General features: G+C 45.3%; 1 protein-coding gene across 2 annotated transcripts in view; it reads left to right on the top strand.

Moving 5' to 3' along the window:
• Window positions 1-20551, top strand: part of LOC111155650 (T-cell lymphoma invasion and metastasis 1) — a 200621-nt gene that overhangs the window by 42365 nt on the left and 137705 nt on the right. For both annotated transcript variants that reach the window (XM_022515945.1, XM_022515944.1), the window contains exon 2: window positions 15349-15526. The gene's annotated coding sequence lies outside the window, so the exon portion shown is untranslated. The remainder of the gene's footprint in view (window positions 1-15348; window positions 15527-20551) is intronic.

Here is a 20551-nt window from a genome sequence, read left to right as displayed (position 1 = left end):
CCCCCCCCCCCCCCCCCCCCCCCCCCGCAAAAGGATCTTTAGGGCTGTTTCCGGAGCCTGAAGCCTTCCCCATCTTCGCATCCCCGTGAGATCTTGAACCAGCGAGGGAGGGTGCTGAGCACACACTGATCTGTAGTCCTAAAAGCTACAAAAAATTGAGATCCATCTCTGAGAGCAATAATCGGAGGGATTTTTTATTTTAGATGAGAGACGTCATGATCTTATTTACCTTTCTGGAAAACTGAGCCAAGCGGGTACAGCACAGATGGCAGTCTGTTCCTGTGGGTGTGGGGACGGAGTGAGAGAAACAGAACAAAGCAGGTGGCTCTGGCTCTGGCCCCCCTGGTGCCAACATTAGTTCAGGCCACACACAGTCCCCGCTTCCTGAGTTTGTTCAAGTGAGACATTGGTGGAACCAGAAGGCTGATGTTATTTTGGTCATCGAGCTCTATTTAATGAATACACTTGATAAATCCCCTCTTCCTTCTCAGGGATGCTATTTTGAATGGAAAATCACTACTGGAAAAGCAAATCCCTACATCGATGATGGACACAAGACCTTCCCCCCGCTCCGTTATATCCTCCCCACCCCCAAGAGGTTCCTCTTCTGCGTTTTGGAAGTGCTTATTAGGTGCTGAATTTTCTTTTTTAAGTTTTATTTATTTACGTCATCTTCACGCCCACCATGGGGCTTCAGACTTATAACCCTGAGATCAAGAGCCCCATGTTCCTCCTGCTGAGCCCGCCAGGCACCTGCCCAAGGTGCCGAATTTTACTGAGGAGGAATAAGAAGCCATAGAGAAACTAACTGATTTGTCCCAAGTTGTCAAGTTACCCTGGTGCTCACAGAGGACTGTCCGTTACCTACCTACTATGAGTGCTCTTTGGTTTGGTCCTTGAAAAAAAGTCCAGCTTCCTACCCTATGGAAAAGCAGAATTAGGACTCCCAAACCAACTCTCAGCTTGTTTTCTCTCAAGGTGAATATTTTCAGAAGGGGGCATGCTTAGGGCTTGGGAGGGCTGTAGTGATGCCTGAGCCTTCCGAGGGTTGGTTTGGTTTAAATGTGGCCCTGTCAGTTCTAGCTAGCTCGGAGGACTTGCTTTCCCAGCGTGATGCATTAGTCATGAGCAGGGCGTAGGAGGGTGTTGAACAATCATTCCGACCCTCCTCCCCATCACTGGGTTTTCAAGCTCAACTTCAAGCCCAGCTGCATTAGAATTGAGGACATGCTGGGGACACCCCCCCACCCCCACCCTGCTGTGTGCTTGAAGTCTTGGCTCAGGGGTGGGAGAGGGTGGTGATTTCAGATCCAGGGCTAGAGCAGAAATGTCACCATGGGGAAGCTTATGTACCCAGGACCTCCATAATTTATGTATTATGCAGTGGGGTGGGGGGTAGGAGAGGATTAGAAGTGTGGGGGCCGGTGTATTTGTGTTTTCCAGTTTGTAAATAATATTTTGATACTATTTTCCATATTGAAGAAAAAAGGAAAAGAGAGCCATAATTCTTGATGATGTTGGCTACCAGCAGACATAAGCTCAGAGGGACGCAGTTACCTAGAAATCTGTGACAGGGGCCCCTGGCTGGCGGAGTTGTTAGAGCATGTGACTCTTGATCTGAGGAGTCTTCAAATCCCACGTTGGGTATAGAGATTACTAGAACAAAATATTCAAAAAATGTTCTTAGAAATATGTGGCAAAGATGACATCAAGAAAATGAGGCCACTGTCCTCAGTGACCCCCCTCATGCCTTGGAGCTTGGGGCTACCAGGAACACTGTCAAGTAGATCTTCTTTTAGAGCTCAAATCTGGTGGGTCGGTCAAGAACAACTACTGGAAAGGCTGTTGTAAACATTCTTGGCAGAATAATTTGAATTCTTTCTGTTCCTTTGGTTGATATTGATGCCATTACTAGGTATTGGAGAAAAAGTCTGTCGGACACATGATAGTTAATATTATATGTTCACTTGGCTAGGCTGTGGTGCCCAGTTGTTCGGTTAAGCACCAGTGTAGATGTTACTGTGAGGTAAATTTTAGTTATGATTAGCATTTAGATCAGTAGGGATTGAGTAAAGTGATTTTCCTCCATAATGTAGATGGGCTTCATCCAATCACTTGAAGGCCCTGTAACAGTAAAGGCTGAGGTCTTCTGGATGGAAGGAATTCTGTCTCCAGATGCCTTTGGAGTCAAGACAACAGCAGCATCTCTCCCCTGGGTCTCCACCTTGCCAGTCTGGCTCACAGATTGTGAGCTGGCCAACAGCTTCAGTTGCATAGCCAATTCCTTAAAATACCTGTCTCTCCATCCATTGATCCATCCATCCATCCATCCATCCATCCATCCATCCCTCCCTTCCTCCCTCCCTCCATCCATCCCTCCATCATTCATCCATCCATTTGCATCCTACTGGTTGGTTCCCTTTCTCTAGAGAACCCTAACATAGGACACGTGTGCCATGGAACATCATGTCAGAAAGTGATAAACTGTAATCCCTTCCTCAAGGAACTGGTGATCCTCCTAGAAGAGACAGATTAAGACAAGTGTTCCAGTAACTGATAACTGGGGATTCAGAGAAAAGTGGTGAAACAAATCTTGGAAGACCAGAGCTTTGCACAGTTTTCTAGTAAAACACTCCAACATAAAAAGAGAATTGACTTCCAACCACTCTATGAGCCATTTTATTTTGGGGAAAAGATGGGTATCTTCACCTTACAAAATCATAGATATTGAAAATTTTATTCCATTATCAACCTGCCCCAGCTCCTCTGCCCTCACTAACCTCGTGAGTAAATCTGTGAGTCATGTGACTCTTTAGAAAGACTCCCCTTTATCCCGATGGATAGTCTCCCTGCTGGCTGTGCCGGGGGTGTTGGTATGTCGGGTAGCAGAGCAGGGATGCAAGGGACTGGATTCTGGAAGGACACTACGTGCCTCTTGAATGTGTGTTAGTTTGGGTTTGCAGTGATGAGTGCACTAGGTGGGCAGCAGAGAGGGATATTAGTGATGGGGATTAAAGGCAGAGAGACCTAGTGTGAAGGATAGAAAACAAAGGAGCAGGATATAGAGAATACTTCAGGTACTTTGGAGGAAGAGGGGGAAGAAGGAAAAGATGGAAAGAAAGAAATGGGGACTCCTGGGTGGCTTACTTGGTTAAGTGTCTACCTTTGGCTCAGGTCATGATCTCATGGTCCTGGGTTCAAGTCCCACATTGGGCTCCTTGCTTAGCGGGGAGCCTGCTTCTCCCTCTGCCCCTCCCCCTGACTTGTGTGCACGTGTGTGCACGTGCTCTCTCTCTGACAAATAAAATCTTGAAAAAAAAGAAAGAAATGAATGTTTGTGAAGTCCCAAAGAAATACCAAGGAAGAGTGTTTCCAGATACATTCCCTCACTCCTCAGTACAAACTCTCAAGGCAAATTTCCCATCTTGCGGATGGAGAAAGTGGTATACAGGGATGATAGGTGACCGGTTCAAGGTCACAAGGACATTAGATGGCAGCTGAGGGCTAGAGCTGACTGAACCCAAAGTCTGTGTTACATTGATAAATCACACTACCTTCTGGGAGGAATCCTAAGTGTGGAAGGTTTTGACCCTAAATAGTGTGTCAGGTTTGAACTGTCACTGGTTAGTCCCATGGAGGGGTCCAGAAGGGGGTTACAAAGAGGGATGTGTGCTGAAGACCGGGATTTAGGTAGCGAGGAGGGTGGAAGGAAGTGAGTTTATTAAAGAGAGAAAAGAGAAAAGTTCTCCATATGGAGAATTTGGTAGAAGGCCACTGGCAGGACCTATGATTGGGGTCAGGGGCATATCTGTAATGTGTCCGGAATCCAAGGGAAGGAATCGTGTTTTGATGGCAGGCGGCTGGGGTTGGGGGTGGTGGGGCGTGGATGCTGATGGGAGGACAAGGCCATTTGAACTCATAAGTGGGAGCTCCTTTAGTTACAAGTGGTTTTCTGGATGGGAAGCTGGCCAGACAGAATGAGGATTTCTTCCAGAAGATGAAACCTTTTCTTCCCACCTAGGAAGACCGAAGTTTCATTCAAAACTATTTCAAAAATGAGTTTTCGCTTTGTGTGTTGTTGTTGCTGGCCTTCCCCGCCCCCCTTCTAGACTATGTAACTGATACTTATTGGCTACTTATCCTCCTTATCCTCCGTATCCTGGCTCTGAGATCCCCCACACCAAAAAATGCAGCCATGCTTGGGAACCTGTTTTTGCTTATTGCCTCTTGGTCAGTCATTGTGTTGTCTTGTTGGGGGTGGAGATCAGCAGGTTGCAAAAAGGAGTCCCTCCTTCCTGTATCATTTTCCTTTTCCTACACATGGCATCGTTTTACCAAGCACTGCTGAAGGGATATTACCTAACATCTTCATTGAAGGGAACACCATGTAATGCCCCCCAGGGACAGCTGGTCCTGTCAGCCCATAACTTCAGAGCAGCCTCAAGTTCTCACCTGAAGTTCTTCCAGAAGATTCTGGGAGATTTTGACACTACTGTGTTGTTGCTCCACAAGAAGGCGAAGCTGTGGGGGGAAATTTAGATTGTACAGTTGGGGAAACTTAGGCATTTGTCAACTAGGCTTATAAAACAAACCTTACCAACAGATTTGGGGTTAGTTTTTGTTGCTAATTTAAAAAAAATTTTTTTTTCATCATCATTATTATTTTTTATCATAATGACGTTTCTTCTGCTTCTGGAGAGTTCCGTCGCAGCTTGCAGACCCCACCTGTCCACCATGCCCCTGGAGGAAACCGTAAGCTTGGACCAAGTTGGAACACGACGGGAGGGGGCGGGGAAAGGAATAGGTCCCCCAGGTGGTTTTGTTCAAGCCAGGATGAGGTGGCCTGGCCAGGAGGCATTCCTGTGAGCTTCCCACATGCCGTCTTTTCTCAGTTTCCAGGTCAGTGTTCTCTGGGTTAGAGCAGTAGTCTCCAATGTCGTGTGGATGCACAAGATGCTTTCCTTGGGGCGTGAGAAGGAAACTTCAGAATCTGTCTTTCTCTCTGTCTTGGGCATTTAAATTTTTGCGTGTTTCTGTTGGGTTCACATGAAGGATGCACATTATTCACACACACACAAAGGTAAAATGTGCATCGTTTGTTTGAACAGTAGCTCATGCCTGTGGCCGACGCATTAGTTAAACGAGCGAGGACACGCGCCCATGCTGTTTGAGGTAGGCATGCTCAGAACTATTTTGCTGAATGAGGTTGCCCATAAAACCATTGGCACCCTAGTACCCCGGACAGGAGTGCGCTCGCTAGTCCTTAGAAGGCAGGCCGGTGTCTGTTCTGCTTGCTTTGTGTGTGGTCTCATAGATACGACTTGGCAATGAATGTCAAGCTTTTTAAGCTAGTTGCTGTCATACGAGAAACAGATTTGCTTTGCGATTTTATGTATCGGTTTTTCTGCACGGGGACTTTGATGTATCGCTGTTTCAGGGCTGTTCCCATGGTTTCCCAGGAACCGTCTTTATGTGAAAGGGGCTGATTATTCTCTTTTGACTACAGGGAATAGTCATAAAAAAGTCATTTGATTTTTTTTTTTTCCCCTTCTACTTAAAAAAAAAAAAATCAAGATTGCAACTATTTCATGTGCTTTTCATTTCCCTCCCAATTTTTAATTCAGTTAGGATGAATGTTGGTCGTTATTCAGCCGAAAAGATCTTACACCAGTGTTTGAAGTAAGAATTGGTTGTTCCATCTTGCCTTTCTTTCTCTTTCTTTCTTTCTTTCTTTCTTTCTTTCTTTCTTTCTTTCTTTCAAGATTTTTCTTATTTATTTGACAGAGAGAGAGAGAGAGAGAGAGAGCGAGCACAAGTAGGCAGAGCGGCAGGCAGAGGGAGAAGGAGAAGCAGGCTACCCACTGAGCAGGGAGCATGACATGGGGCTCAATCCCTGGACCCTGGGATCATGACCTGAGCTGAAGGCAGCCGCTTAACCCACTGAGCCACCCAGGCGCCCCCCATCTTGCATTTCTGGGGCCAAGCTCACTGGCACTTTTTGCCTTCATTGCATCATGTGTTTACTGGAAAGAGACTCTCATGACGGTTCCAATGATGATGCAGGTTTTAACTTAAGCAGGTTAGCATGGAGTTCCTTTCAAGTGTAAGGTGGGCAGAAACTTCTAGAACCATCCTCTTCATTTAAAGAAATGGATGGTCAGGAAGGTTGGATTGACTCGAGTTGCTTGTGGCCCTAAAGTGAGTGCATGTCTTTTCTGCCATGGCTCTGAGCCCATTGTCACACGTCAGACCCCAGGGTTCTCCAGTGTAACCAGACGGTAGCCGGAGGCCTGCAGTCCGCTTGCCATCTCACTCTCATGTGGAAGGGGTGGCAGTTGTGCTCAAATGTTCCATTTGCGCTAGTGTCTGATACATGGCTGTGTGCGTTCCATACTCATCTCACTGTGATCTGTGCGGCTTGGGGGCCTCAGCCTTGCAGTCGGCAATCTTATTTAAGTGGTAAACCCAATCTCAGGGCGAGTCAGGAGCGTGGTGGGTGTCCTGGGGACCTGGAGAGTTCTGGGGGCTGAACTCCAATCTGATTTACATTTTAACTTCATGGCACAGAGCCCGAGGCAACATTTTATTTTTGTGTTACTGATGCTGTTTCATCCATTTATTATTATAGCCATTGGCTGAGTCAATAGAAGGCATACTTGAGATAATGGTTTAAACTTTTGGCCTCTCACGGGTCATCAGAGGTTGTGTGTGTGTGTGTGTGTGTGTGTGTGTGTGTGTGTGTGTGGTATGTTTAAAGTTCTTCGATTATACAGTGGAATTGGCCAATATTTGTGTCTCCATAAATCCTTCCTGATCTAGGCTTTTTGGCAGGGTCTCTACCTTCTCTTTCCCTCCTTCCCACCTACTTCCTTCCGCCTTCCCCCTTCCTTCCTTCCTTCCTTCCGGAGCCGTGCTCATGTGTTCCAGCCCTGTTGCTCTGTGTCTGCATGGAAGGGACGCCATATTTCTAGTATGATCACTGTGCATTCCCACCTCTCAAGGGCAAAACTTCGGAATCGGGTGCTCTGTTTGACCTCATGGTGGAAGGTGTTACTGTCAACCTTCTTTGTCAGTTACCAAACTAGAAACTTCAGAAGCATCTCTCCCTTCTTTTTTTCCTGCCCTCCCCATTTTTGATGGATAAGTGTGTCCCGGTGACTTCAGCCTGCCGTCCTCCTCACCTTGAGGCTCTCGCTGTCCCAGTTTAAGCCACCTTATCTCCAGCCAGCCACTGGCTGATTGACCCTTTGCAGCAAGCCTCCGCCTTCTCTTCCGTGCTAGCCAGCGTGGGCCGGGGACAAGTATTGGATTGCTTACCTCTGCTGATAAGATCCCATCACAGACTCCAGGACACAGAAGGTCTGATTCCTTCGTGCAGTGTCCCTCGCCAAAGCCCATCTGTTAAGCCTTATCACCTCCAGCTCCCTTCAGTGCATCTGCCTCTGTGCAACACTGGACTGATGCTTTTAGCGAATAGCCCTTTGCTCTTTTCCTGGAAAGTTCTGCCCCCCACCCCACCCCACCCTTTTTTTTTTCACACTTCCTTCTGTCCCTGTTTATTTCCTCCCATCCTCACAAGCTAAGCCAAATCCTATTAGTTCATCAGGACCAGGCTCAAATGACAGCTTCTTCTGGCCAAATTAGCCTGTTTTTTCTTCTCACCATTCACTATTAACAAGGCCAGGTGAACCTTGACAGCTCCATGTTTGAGTGGAGAGGTGACCATTGTTTACTCAGATTTGGGGCATCATAAGGAAAATGGTCTCTTTCCATATCCTGGGCATATGGTAGGTGCTCAATAAATGTTGGTTGAGTTAGAAAATTGTGTAGGCTCTTCTATAGACCGTTCACAAGGAGTTTTTAGGTAGCCGTAAGCGTAACTATTTAAGATCTACTTTTATATGTTCTATTTCATAAGATGCTGTCTGTTTTGAGGCACACCACTGTTTTGTGTACCTCTAAGAAAGAAAATGGCGCCTGTGAAACCACACCGCACCATAGCGACCGTAAGGCACATTGAATTTCAGAGATATTCAAAGTGACAAATGTGTTTTTCTTAGAATTTTAGAATTTCTTAGAATCAGTGAAATAAGGAACTTGTTTTATCTGCCGGAGCTTGTGTAGTCTTAGTTTTATAACTGCCAAAGAGTTGGAGGTGATGTGCAGATAAAAAATTGAGGTCATTTTAAATGTGGGTTTTTTTTTTTTTTTTTTTTTTTTTTTTACTTTAAAACGAGAGAGTAGAAGAGCATTTCGCGCTGAGTAGCCTGGGACTACCTTGAGATGTCCTGTCAGTCTTGTCTCATGAATGAGCCCTTGTTTCTTCCTTTTTATTTTTATTTACTTATTTTTTAAAAAAGATTTTATTTATCTATTCAGTTGCAAGATCAAATAGGGAGGGGTAGGGGAGAGGGAAGGAGGGAAAGAAGCAGGCTCCCGCTGAATGTGGAGCCCTTCGTGGGGCTCGATCCCTGGACCCTGAGATCATGACCTGAGCTGAAACCAAGAGTCAGACACTCAACCGACTGAGCCACCTAGGGGTGGCTAGAGGCCCCTGGTTTCTTCCTTTTTAGAAGATGGGGACTTACAGGTAAAGAATCAACCCCATTTTGAAAATCCTTAGGAGGAATGCCTTTAAAAATTTGTCACAAATCATCTTCTTTGACATTGAAGTGGAAGATTCTTCGCTGCGCTGAAATGTATTCCTTAGCCTTCGGTTAAAATTCTCTGTTACCACCTAAACACGTATCAGGATCAGTATTCCTGATATCCCCTTCCCAGCGGCATTGCACAGGACCCGTTCAGTGTCCCTTTTTCTGTAAGGCAGCTGTGTTTCCTGCCGTCATACTCGCTAATTGAGTTTTGGTCACTAAATTACTGGTCACTAAATTACATTGTTAATCTAATACGTACACATATACATTCTTAATATTTTTAGTTTCTCTTCCTTCCTCTCCGTCTTTAGTATCCAGTTTACCGAAACGTCTTTAGCCATTTCCTCTGGGAGGATTTTGCCATCTCAGGCATGCCTTCTGCCGACACAGATGCAACCAGCAGCAGGAATGGCTACCAGCTGGGGGCATGATTCTTTCTGATGGTCCCTTTAGCCTCGAGCGTGAGGGACCAACAGTGCAGATTTGGGGTTTCCCGGCCTGGTAACGTCTCCACAGGGGCTTCTGTGGTATTTTCTCTCCCCTCTATGTCAAAGGCAGTCCCAGGACGTGTTGCTGGCAGGTGTAGTTGCCACACGACTGCTGGGGTGCGTGGCCTCACCCCAGGGAGCTCTTCCCTGACTCACAGAGTGGCCCTCCCATGCAGTGTGGGGGAGGCGGCTCAGGTCACAGAACTGCTGTGCCTCTATGGTAGCAAATGGGACCAAATCACCAGGGTGACCACATCTTGCTCTGCTTCCTGATGAAGAAGGAGGACCCCTTGACAGCTCGATTACATTTCGGGCCGAAAGACTTCCCTCCAGGCTGCTCAGTGAGAGAACAGGTGAAGGGAGAGGCCAGGTTTTAGGGGTTGGAGATCAGCAGGGGAATGGCAGGTTGCCCTTTCACAATGCTGGGTCACTTGGGAGGGCCTGGAGAAGGTGGTAGAGTCAGCCAGCAGCGGTTGAGTCTGAAAAGTCCCTACTCTTGGAATGCCCTTCTTGTCAACTCTGTCCTTCAGAGTGGAGGACCGCTCTCCAGTCAGTCTCCTGGTTATAAACAGCAGGCGTGGAAAGCCAGAAAGAACTAGAACCAAAGTCCTCCTCTGGAGCTGTAGTCTTTGACAGTGAAAGAGGAGCTGCCCTAACCCACACCCATTATCCCAGTGTTTTGGGATCTGGGGCTTCTTTCAGTCCCTAGGGAGGCTTCTATACAACTGGTGTGGGAGCAGGAGGCAGGTCTGCCCAGGGAGAGGGACCTGGGTGGCAGGACTTTGGAAAAGACGTTGTTGGAAATCTAACTAAGGCGATTGATGTGTTTTGGAGAAGATAATTCTGGTGTGCAGTTTAAGGATTGTACACTCTGGTGGGTCTCACAGGGGGTGTGGAAGCACTTTCAACGGAGTACTGTCCTCTCCCACTGTCCTCTTATGGGCAACTAGTTCCCTCACTGGAACACCCTGGTAAGTTAAGGCCCAGCATGGCGGAATGCTGAAGGACAGATTTCAGCATTAGCCGTTAACTGTGGTCTGCTCCTCTTCCATGATCCTTGGGGATCAGATGTTTCATTCTCCCTTGTAGTGACATGGGTGTGCTTTTTGACATGACTCAAACTTGAAGTTGAGAATTTGGGATCTGGGAGCCTGGAGCTGAGTGGGCTCTCACAGCACATGGTCACTCCTCTTGGAATGTTGGGTGGAATTCTCAAGTGTTTGGTAGCTTTGCCATTTCTTAGTGGGAATGATACTACTTAGATTTTTGAGAAATTACATGGCTCTCATGGTCAGTCCTGGAGAAGCTGTTAAATCCACTTTGGTCAGTTGGGCCTTGTTTGGGCCCTTGTTGGGCCAGGCCGTGGGGGCGTTTGGGAGATTGGATGGCCAGCTGTGGAACACAGCCCTCTGGGACTGGCAGTCTCCAGACTTTCTTGGACGAAGCTGGGAGGGAGCTCCGTAGCGAGTGATGCAATGTTGGAGTTGGATGCATTGGCCGTTGCCAGTGTCCAAACGTAGCTGCAAGACAATAAACACCAAGAACCGAGGGAAACTTAGAAGAGTGTTTTGGCCTCAAGCCTCTGACACCCTGCCAGACAGATAGTAAGCATTCCATAAATGGTAGATCGCGCTGAGTTGGGGTAGAACGTGTTACTTCACTTTGAAACACACTGACTTTACTCCTATGAAATATGGTAATGTCTGTCCCTGCTGAACCTGTTGGTTAAGTATTGCCAAAGATTCACTGTTCTAAAATTAAAGTTATTATTTTAGTAGCGCTTTCTTGACTTATAGCTGGCTTGAAAATACTGGTTCTATGAACATGTTTCCTCAGTTACCTTGGGATACACTTGGATGTACTAGGAAACAGCATTGCTCAAAACTAGTGTGGTGTTGGGATATGGGAACTTTCAGGGATTTTGTTCAACTGATAAGGGTGTCTGTTTTTACCTGTCGCAAAAACACTGTTGGGCCAAAGCCATGTCATCCATGCTCTAGGGAGTAGGAATTTGGAGCCCCCGTCATCACCCGTCCATCTGTGCTAAACATCCTGCTCCTGTCTTGAGTCCTCACATGGTTCTCCTGGGAGGGAAGGTGTGGCACATCTTCTCTGGGGTAGAGTCTCAGTTTTCACACAGAGTGGACAAGCTCTCTCCTGGTGGATCCCTCACCTCATGCCAAATGAGGGTGGCCATTCTGTAGCATGACCCAGCCCTACTTGGGCATGAGCCAGAGAGCCCTACCTTAAGTTTCCAACCCCTCAGGACTCTGGACAGCAAACAGGGATTAAGGACAATTTCCTGGAGGGTTATGTAGCCTCTTTACTCTTAAGCAGTTTTCTACTTCTTCAGAACTTCTGTTACTGAGTTGTGGTTTTCTTTTTTAATCATTTCTCAAGAAGACACATCACTGTGAAGTGTGTCACTGAGCCCATGTGGAAGGACATGGCCCAGAGCAGTGCTTATCATCACAGTGACCTTGGAGAACCACTGTGGAAATTTCTGTCTGGTCTTGGTACTAAGAACATTCATCCTTCTTCTGACCATTTGATTAGGAATTGTGAATTTTACAACTGCCATGTTTTCTCAGTTTGAGTTGGCTGTTATAAAGCTTACTATAAATAGAACTGGCTGGGTAGCTTGATAGGGTATGATGGTTACCCTTATTCCCTCTATCCTTTGGGTTTCTTTTGGGTTTTTGGGGGTTAGTAATTTCTTCTATTTTAGATTATGTATCTTTTTTTTTAAAGATTTTATTTATTTTAGAGTGAAAGAGTGTGCACGCATGAGCAGGGGGAGGGGCAGAGGGAGAGGGAGGGAGTATGGAACCTGATGTGGGGCTTAATCTCATGACCCTGAGATTATGACCTGAGCCAAAACCAAGAGTCGGACACTCAAGTGGCTGAGCTACCCAGGCGTCCCTAGATTGTATATATTTGAAAGTCCCTCACTACTGAGTCCTTTGTTGAATAAATAGTTAAAAAAATATGTAAAAAAGATGACCAGTGAATTTTAATTTTCGAATCATGTAAAATTTTTCAGTGCCCTAGACCTATCCATCCATCCATCCATCCATCCATCCATCTACAGATTTTTAGACTTAAGTATGAATAGTGAAAACTAAATTTTTTTGGTGCTAATTACTTTTAAAATAAACATTCAGGATTCTGACTTGTTCAGGATTTTGGTCCAAGACCTCTACAGCCCGCTTCCCTCTGCTACTCATTTTTAAGGTTCATGGTAAGGGGAAACTTCCTGATTCTCATTATTTCACTAACTGTGGAACAGTTTTGGGCAGTGAAGTCATAATGAACAGAGTTAAGAGTTAACATACTTAGGTAGCATTTTATAGTTTGTGTAATGGTTCGTGTTGATTCTGTCTTTTAACAATCTTTTTAGGTAGGTAAGTAAGGTTGATAATCTTACATCCTCATTTTTCCTATTGATTATACTTGCCCAGGGTCACATAAGTACGAGAGCTTGGTGCACGAGCCTGGGTATTTTAAGGGCATGTACAGTGTCCCTTTTTCTATATACTTTGGTCTCTGGAACTTGCTAGGACTTAAAAATGACAGGCTGTTCCTTAGGAGTGTTTTTTGAAGGTGAAAAAGGAAGTTCTGGTCTGGGAGACTTTTTAGGAAAAACTATGGGTCCACTGTCGTGGACACAATATTTCTGACATCTGTCATATTGTCAGCTCACCTCAGACTGGAAGGTTGGGGCCGTGGAACCCCTCCGCCTTGTCCATTTTTGCAAGTATATGGAGCCAGAGATGAGTTTTGGTAATTCCTTCTCCCACGTCCAGCGCTCACACTTTCCCTGTGAAAACGGCTTGACACCTGACACAGCGATGGACTGTAGGAGTTGACGGTGAATCAGAGTGAGACTGGAAAACGCGGTACAGTCAGCGTTCATGCCCCATGAGTGTAACAAAAGCAGGCCGCTGGTGTTGCTGGATTGCATCACAGTGGTGTGTGCGCGCCGTGACGAGTTGGGTTGATCCATCTTCCAGCTGTGTCAGTCAACTCCCTTGTTGCCCCGCAACACATTTAAGGTGACTTGTGTCATCCCACTTATAACACGGACCCACTTTCATTGAGTTAGGCACCCTCTTTGCAGGAAGTCCCAGTAACAGTGGACTCTTACGGTGTACGTCTTACAGTTTACAAATGCCAAGTGATGGTGGAATCGTAGCTAACGTTTATTGCAAACTGACGGCATGGTAGGCGCGAAGCTAGTCAAGGGACACGGATGATCTTCAGTGCTCTTGATACCCCAGTGGTTTACGAGCTATTCTGTTGCAGAGGGGTGATAGGGAGAGTTTGCCCCCAGATCACCAAAGTGAGTGGTGAGGCCAAGATTTGACCTCATGCAAGTATTAAGACTGAGGCTCAAACCCCCAGCCATGAACTTGGTGCATAGCTGCCTTCCACTGAACCTGAATTCTTTGCAGTTCTTGAAGAAAACTCAGAGTCTGCTAATCGTTCTCAGGGGCCATGGTGGAGTCAACCACTCCGGGCAAAACGAGTACTGCTTGGCACGTTGCAACCACAGCCTTTGGGCAGATTGCAAAAAATCCATGAGGCTCTTCATTCATCCACGTCACAGGTCAATTCCACTGCTGGGGTCACAGGGAACATTTTTTTCCCCCCACCTATATCAGACAAAAATTCTACCAACTCAATTTTGTTTTCCTGCAGTGTTTTATAAAAATAAAAAAGAAATGCCTTGTAACTCTCATCTTCTTCCCCATATCGTTCTTCTGCTCAGGAATTAGAAGGCTGTAGATGGAGAAAAATTATAGTTCTGGAAGGTAGAACACATCCTTCTTTTAAAGTATAAGAAAATGCATTATCAGCTTCTGGGGAGCAGGTGGAAGGGCAGCTGCCCGCGGGCCCCCATTTGCCAGCAAGAATCCAGCCTTGCAAATTATTGGCAGCTGGCACCGTAATGAGTCCATTTCAATATAAATGGGCTGTTGCTTATTAATTTCTGCCAGTTCCTAGGCAATTCAGGAACTGCTTTGAAAATTTGAAAATTCGCAGAGAACAGCTTCAGGAGGATGCCTGGGAAAAGAGAGAGAACAAGCTAGCAATGGGGGAATTATGGAAAGGGCACGTATTGTAGGGTAATAATGGGGTATGGCTGAGGACACGGGCTCCCTTCCTTGCAAAGCGTGAGTCACCCACTTCAGGTTAAATAGTACGTTTTCTGAGATAAGGAAGAATCGCAACTTCTCTGATTGTTCTGTTCTCTGTGGGTGTGTGCATTTATTTATTAACTGCTTCTGTGGGGCTGCCTTCCACAAAGTAGGCAGTTTTCTCTGGGTTCCTGTTCAAAGCGTTGGGCACCCCAGGCTCACACCTTGCTGGAACCAGCGTGGGTGGCGGCAGTGGGCAGCCCCACAGAGGGATGTCCGGGAGGAGGGCAATAAGGTGCAGTACCCCCTCCCTACGGGACCCCCAGACTGTCTTTCTTCCTTTGTATTTGCAGTTTCATCTCAGAAGGCAGGCTTTTTTTTTCCCCCTTAAAAAAAATACCATTTTTTAATATCATTTTTTTAATCATTTTTTTTTTTTTTTTTAACACTGCTTGTTCCTGGAGCCATCCTTGTCCATGTATCTTCTGTGCTAAAAAGCAGTTTAGGTATTTCACTAAGTTCTTTTCTGTACATATTCTTCAAGACTTGCCTCTGAATTTGATGTCTGGCCAGCTGAGAACGTGTATGCCATGAACTCTGTGTGTTTTGCGTTTTTTGGTTTTGTTTTGCTTCACTATCTTGTGATGTTTTCTTCAACTTTTGTCATCAATGTAGCTGTTTTGATAATAACCAAGACTCCCTTGTTTGCTTTTATTGATTATCTCTGTTCGTTGAGACCTTTTGAAGATGAAGAAGGAGCCATGGGAATCATTCCACAGTAACCCGTTTCTGTTAGCTGCTGCTTTTCTCCATAGAAATAGGGGGAAATGATAATTTGGTCTGTGGGACTGGTTCTTACTGTAAATAGGGATATGCTTGTATTTATTTAGGGATCTGATTATGCCTGCACTCTCTACCTGTAGCTGAAGATTGTGCTGTTAGATTTGGGGCTTGGTACCACACACAGAATGGATGTCAGAGAATTAAGGAGAATGGGCTCCTTGGAAAAGGCCCGTGTTCTGTGTTCTGGCTGACCACTTCCTTTCCCTTTTCCGTCCTTTGCAGGTTTTCGGCACATCCTCAGACACTCACAGGAGACGATGATGGCCTCCCCGAGGGGCAGGTGCTGACACTTTCCCCAGTCCCTGCCGCTGTTCATCCTGACGCCATTTCCCATCTCAGTATCTAAATGCCACAGTGTTCTTGGGGCAAGTTGGGCTGGGAACCACTGTTGCCTTGTAAGGTAGGTTTGTATGAGTCGTTTTGAGCCCATATACATCCGCATGAATCAATGGAAACGCTTCCAAAGTGGTGGGACTGATACATTTTAGTGTAATTGGAATTGCTGGGTTGCATGTAGCTCGTGGGAAAAAGAATTTGGAACCACTTCTTTGGATTAGGGTTACACCCAGCTAAGAATTCAAAAGCATTAGCATTCAAACTTAAAAAAAAAGAAACGAAAAGAAGAAGCCTGTACCTATGAGATCTTTTCTCTCCCCTGTGAATTGCCCTCAGGGTCTTTTAAATTTATCCCTGAGCTTTGCCATCTTTTTATTGGATTATTTTGAAAAAGACCAACCTAGCTGCAAATCTGAACTTCAAAACAATGATATATTTTGTTTCTGGTTTGGGTGATCTCTAAAAAGCAAAATAAATACAGTCAAAATAATAATCTTTCTAAATCAAAGATCATCTTTTATTTGTTGCAAAACTTTCCTGTTTAGTCTCTTGTGTTAGGGGTGTTTGCGTGTGACTTGGCAAAACACTTCTCATGGGTTTGTAAAGATTGAGCAAAAACTTTCAGAACTTTGTCTCGGTTTAATCTTAGCTCCCCCCCCACCCCCTACCCCACCCCTGTCTAAAAGCTCAGCCTCCAGTAGAGAAAAAACAGGCTTGAAACCAAGACCTCCCACTAGAAGCTAATTTTAAATTTGCAATCTGTTGTCTTGTGATTTTCGCTTCAAATTTAACTTTGAAATAAATACATTTCATCCTTTCTCCTGCAAATTTGGAGGTCTGTTTTCAAGTCATAGAAGGGTGATCATTATGTTTATTTTAATAAGTTTTTAAATACCTCGGGGGAGTGAAAAATCATATTATTAATAATTACAATTTCTGTGCATCATTCAATGTCTTATGCTTGGATTTCGCAATGTCCTCACCAATGACCGAGGAGCCTTGCTTTGGGAGCTCACTTTTGTCTTGAATGTGATATGAATTGGGTCATTTTGGGCCCACTAATGAGCTCTGATGTTTTATATACTTGAAGAGCCCTTGTTTTAAGGGATTCTGCATGGGGAACACTCCTGCTGAGGAGAGCTATGTATTTAGGTGACCAAGACGGGGGTGGGTGCGGCAGGGTCCCTGCCAGTATACTAAGGTGGGAAGGAGGTCCATACAAAGCAAGACAAATATGTCACTGTACAAATAACCACGCAGCAGACGCCATGTAAGGAGGTCAAGCAAAGTGCTGTTGAGAAAGCATGATTAAATCCAAGCTAGATAGTATTTTCTTACCTTAGGTAATTTTCCCCGGCCATCTGTTACGAGTTTGGGTTCGGTGTCGTTTGTTGTAGCTGTCAGCACAGTGCCCACATCCTCACTCTCTTCAATTATCCAAAAAACCCGGGGACTTAAAGCATGTTAACATGTTTTATTTATTTGCCTTTCCTTAAAATCAATTACCGGTTCAGTGCAGAAACTTTAGAAAATACCCCCCCCCCAAAAAAAGTATAAGTCTTGAAAAATTGAAATTACCCACAATCACTCTATCCAGAATGATTGCTTTTAAAATTATTATACAGGTCTAGCACGTGTGCATGCGTGTGTGTGCACGTGTGTGTGTGTGCGTGAGAGAGAGAAAGTGAACATATTATTAATATTCTTAAAATTTTAACCTGCTCAAGGTTGAGGTTGTGCACCTCAAATAGAAGTTTTTTTTTTTTTTTTTGAGATTTTATTTATTTGTCAGAGAGAGAGAAATAGCACAAGCAGGGGGAGTGGCAGGCAGAGTAGGCAGAGGGAGAGGCAGGCTCCCTGATGAGCAAGGAGCCCGATGTGGGACTTGATCCCAAGACCCCGAGATCATGATAGCCAAAGGCAGATGCTTAACCACTGAGCCACCCAGCCATCCCTCAAATAGAAGTTTTTACTTCTGAGAGTAAGAAGATTTTTGCTCCACTGATGTTTGACCCTTAGTTCTCAAGGTGATGAGGTTATTTCTAGTTCCTTTGTATCTTCTTCTTTCTGTCGCTGTTTTCCCTCTGAACAGTCTGAAGTTACAAGAATATTTTTATTTGTTCCTCTCTGCCCAGAGACCTTGGCCATGGGGTGGTTTTCTATGAACTAGAAAGTTTTCTCATGTAATACGGAGAAAACGTAACAGTGTGATGAGAGACACAGTTTGCATGATTTGTGTTGGGTCGTACAGGTCTTACCTTTCTTTTTTATTGGTGTTCTGTTTCTCTACTCCTGTATAATCATTGATGTTCATAATGATTTTGTGTAGACATTGTGAGCAGTTGAGCTTTTCATTTATTTCAAGAGTGCTTACCTTTACTCGGGGAGCATAGTTAGAGTAGTGGCTTTATTTTATTTTATTTTTTGGAGAGGAAATTTCTAAAGAAAAACATTTTACTTATTATTTTTTTTTTTTAGAGAGAGTGCACTTGTGTGCGGCAGGAAAGGGGCAGAGGTAGAGAGAGAGAGAAGAGAGAGAGAATCTTAAGCAGGCTCCATGCCCAGTGCAGAACTGGACACGGGGTCTTTTTTTTATGACCTTGAGACCATGACCTGAGCCAAAATCTAGAGTCAGATGCTTAACCAGCTGAGCCACCTGGGGAACCCAGAGAAAAAATTTTTAATATTGAAGAATTTTTTTCCCCACTTCATCGATGAATTTGGGTGTGCTTTGCGTACATTTCCTAGTATGTGAGTCCCAGAATATATTGGCCTGCAGTTTCAATCATGTGATAGCTGCTTTAAAAGTCTTTGCTATTCCAACATCTGGGTCACTTTAGGATCGACGTCTACGGATTGCCTTTTCCCTGGAGAGCTGGTTAGAATTTCTGGGTTCTTTGGAACACATTGTGGACATTTTAAGTGTCATATTGGGAGACTTGAGGTCCTGTTAAAATCATCTGGAAAATGATGGTTTTCCTTTTTTGCTGTTTTAGCAGGCAGTCCACCCGGCCAGGTCCAGATTGCAAGTTGGGTTTCCCCTTCGGTGGGTGATGGCTCAAGCATCCGTTCTGTCCGTCCCATCTCTCAGTCTTCACTGGGCGTCTTTGGATTTGTCCCACACATGGGCCACTTGCTTGGCAGTCTGGGAGGTGGGCTGTGGTTTTATGTAGTGACTCGGTTCCCAAAGCCTTTACCGTCTTGCTTGGGTCGGTCTGAGGCTGGGCATCTGAGGGGCGTGAGCCTGGGACTTGTATGGATTCATACACAGCACTGGTGGATTGGCTTCTCCAGCTCTCTTTCCTCGGAGACCCCCCTCATTCCTTGGTTGGCAGGAGCCACTCTTCTTGGTTCTTTGGCCAGAACAATGGGGTACATCTTGGGAATTTTCGCTCACCTGTGTCAGAGGTGTACTTCTGCATAAGACTGGGAGAGAGGAACCAGGAAACTCACTCTTGCACGAGCAGCTTCTTCTGGTTTTGACTTCCCCACACAGCATGCTTGCGTTTGCACTTTGGAATCTTTGGGCAATTGCTATTTTCTTCGCCCCCGAGTTCTTCAGTCTTTTATCAGTTAGAGAAAGGTCTGTCCTAGTGCCGAGTTCCGTTTCGCTCATTACTTTATGGAGACTGAAGCGCTGCCCCAGTTAATCAGCTCTACCTCTCTGTTTAACCTCCCTTTGGACCACTGGTTTGTGCTTACTTTGTGTTTCTTGGTAAGAGATGCTAGGTGATGCTCAATGCATGTGTATTTTTTTTTTTTAAGATTTATTTATGTATTAGAGGGAGAATAGGGGGAGGGGCAGAGGAAGAAGGGGAGAGAGAATCTCCCAACAGACTCCCACACCCAGCACAGAGCCTGATGCAGGACTCGATCCCATGACCTGGAGATCATGACCTGAGCTGAAATCAAGAGTTGGATGCTTAGCCAACTGAGCCATCCAGGTGCCCTGATAGCACGCTTATTTTTTATTGCCTGATTTGTTGAGACTATATTAGAATGTTTTAGATGTTTTAAACTATATTAGAATGTTTCAGCTATAAAAGCAGATTTTAAAATGTTTCATTTTGAAGAACTCTCACTTTTATTTTTTTTGAAAGAGAGAGCAAGTGTGTGAGTGGAGAGGGGTACAGAGGGAGAAAGAGAGAGAGAGAATCTTAAGCAGGCTCCATGCCCAGCAAGGAACTCAACGCAGGCTCAGTCTCACCACCCTGAGATCACGGCCTGATTCAGAATCAAGAGTTGGACACTGAACTGCCTGAGCCACCCAGGTGGCCCTGAAAAATTCTCACTTTTAAACAGAAATTCCGTTTAAGCAGACTATTTCGGGTATTTAAGGCTTTGCTTTTTAAATTTTGAAATAATTAGAGATTCACAAGACATTGTACGGATGATGTACAACCTAATGGCTGTTCTTACTGATAAATTTCCTTAAGATACCTTTTCACTTACTCACTGTGTATTTAACTTGGTGGATTTCAAGGAGTGTACTAGGATTACCTGAAAAGTTTAACTCATTGCTTTAAGAGAAAGATCATGGTGGTAGAAAAAGCCACACTGCCTCTAGTGTCTAGAATCTCGATAACTGACCCCGCACCACTGTCAAGTGACCCCCTACCCAGCGTGCCACTATGCCACCATGTCTCCCTTGCCTCCATTTTGTCTGGGTCCTCTGAGGCCGAGTACGGCTGCACTGTCCACCTAGACAATGGGGAGGGGTACCCTCTGAACTCTGAATTCTGTAGGGACAGCTCTCAAAAGAGGAGGTAGGGAAGAATTGAGGGCAAGAAGTAAAATGAGGCAGAAAGCAAGGCCTTCATTCTTTGGCCAGGTAATTGGGGGTGGGGAGCAGAGTGGAGCAGGGGCGAGTGGTCTGGGATGAGGGACCTTCAGGTGGAAGGGAGCCAGAGTGACGGGCATGTTGATGACCACTGTGCCCTCGAGACATCTGATGGAAGGGGCTAGCATAGTTAAGTCTGACGTTGTGGTTTTCTCTAGTCCACACTGTGGTATTATTCCCTAATTTGTGTCGTGGTCCCATTCTCATCTCCTTCTTATCGTGGTTGTGTGAATTTCTGCATTCTAGGTT

The sequence above is a fragment of the Enhydra lutris genome, unplaced genomic scaffold (assembly GCF_002288905.1).
Source record: "Enhydra lutris kenyoni isolate GAN:26980312 unplaced genomic scaffold, ASM228890v2 scaffoldscaffold43, whole genome shotgun sequence".
Classification (NCBI taxonomy): domain Eukaryota; kingdom Metazoa; phylum Chordata; class Mammalia; order Carnivora; family Mustelidae; genus Enhydra; species Enhydra lutris.
This window is presented reverse-complemented; position numbering and strand designations above follow the sequence as displayed.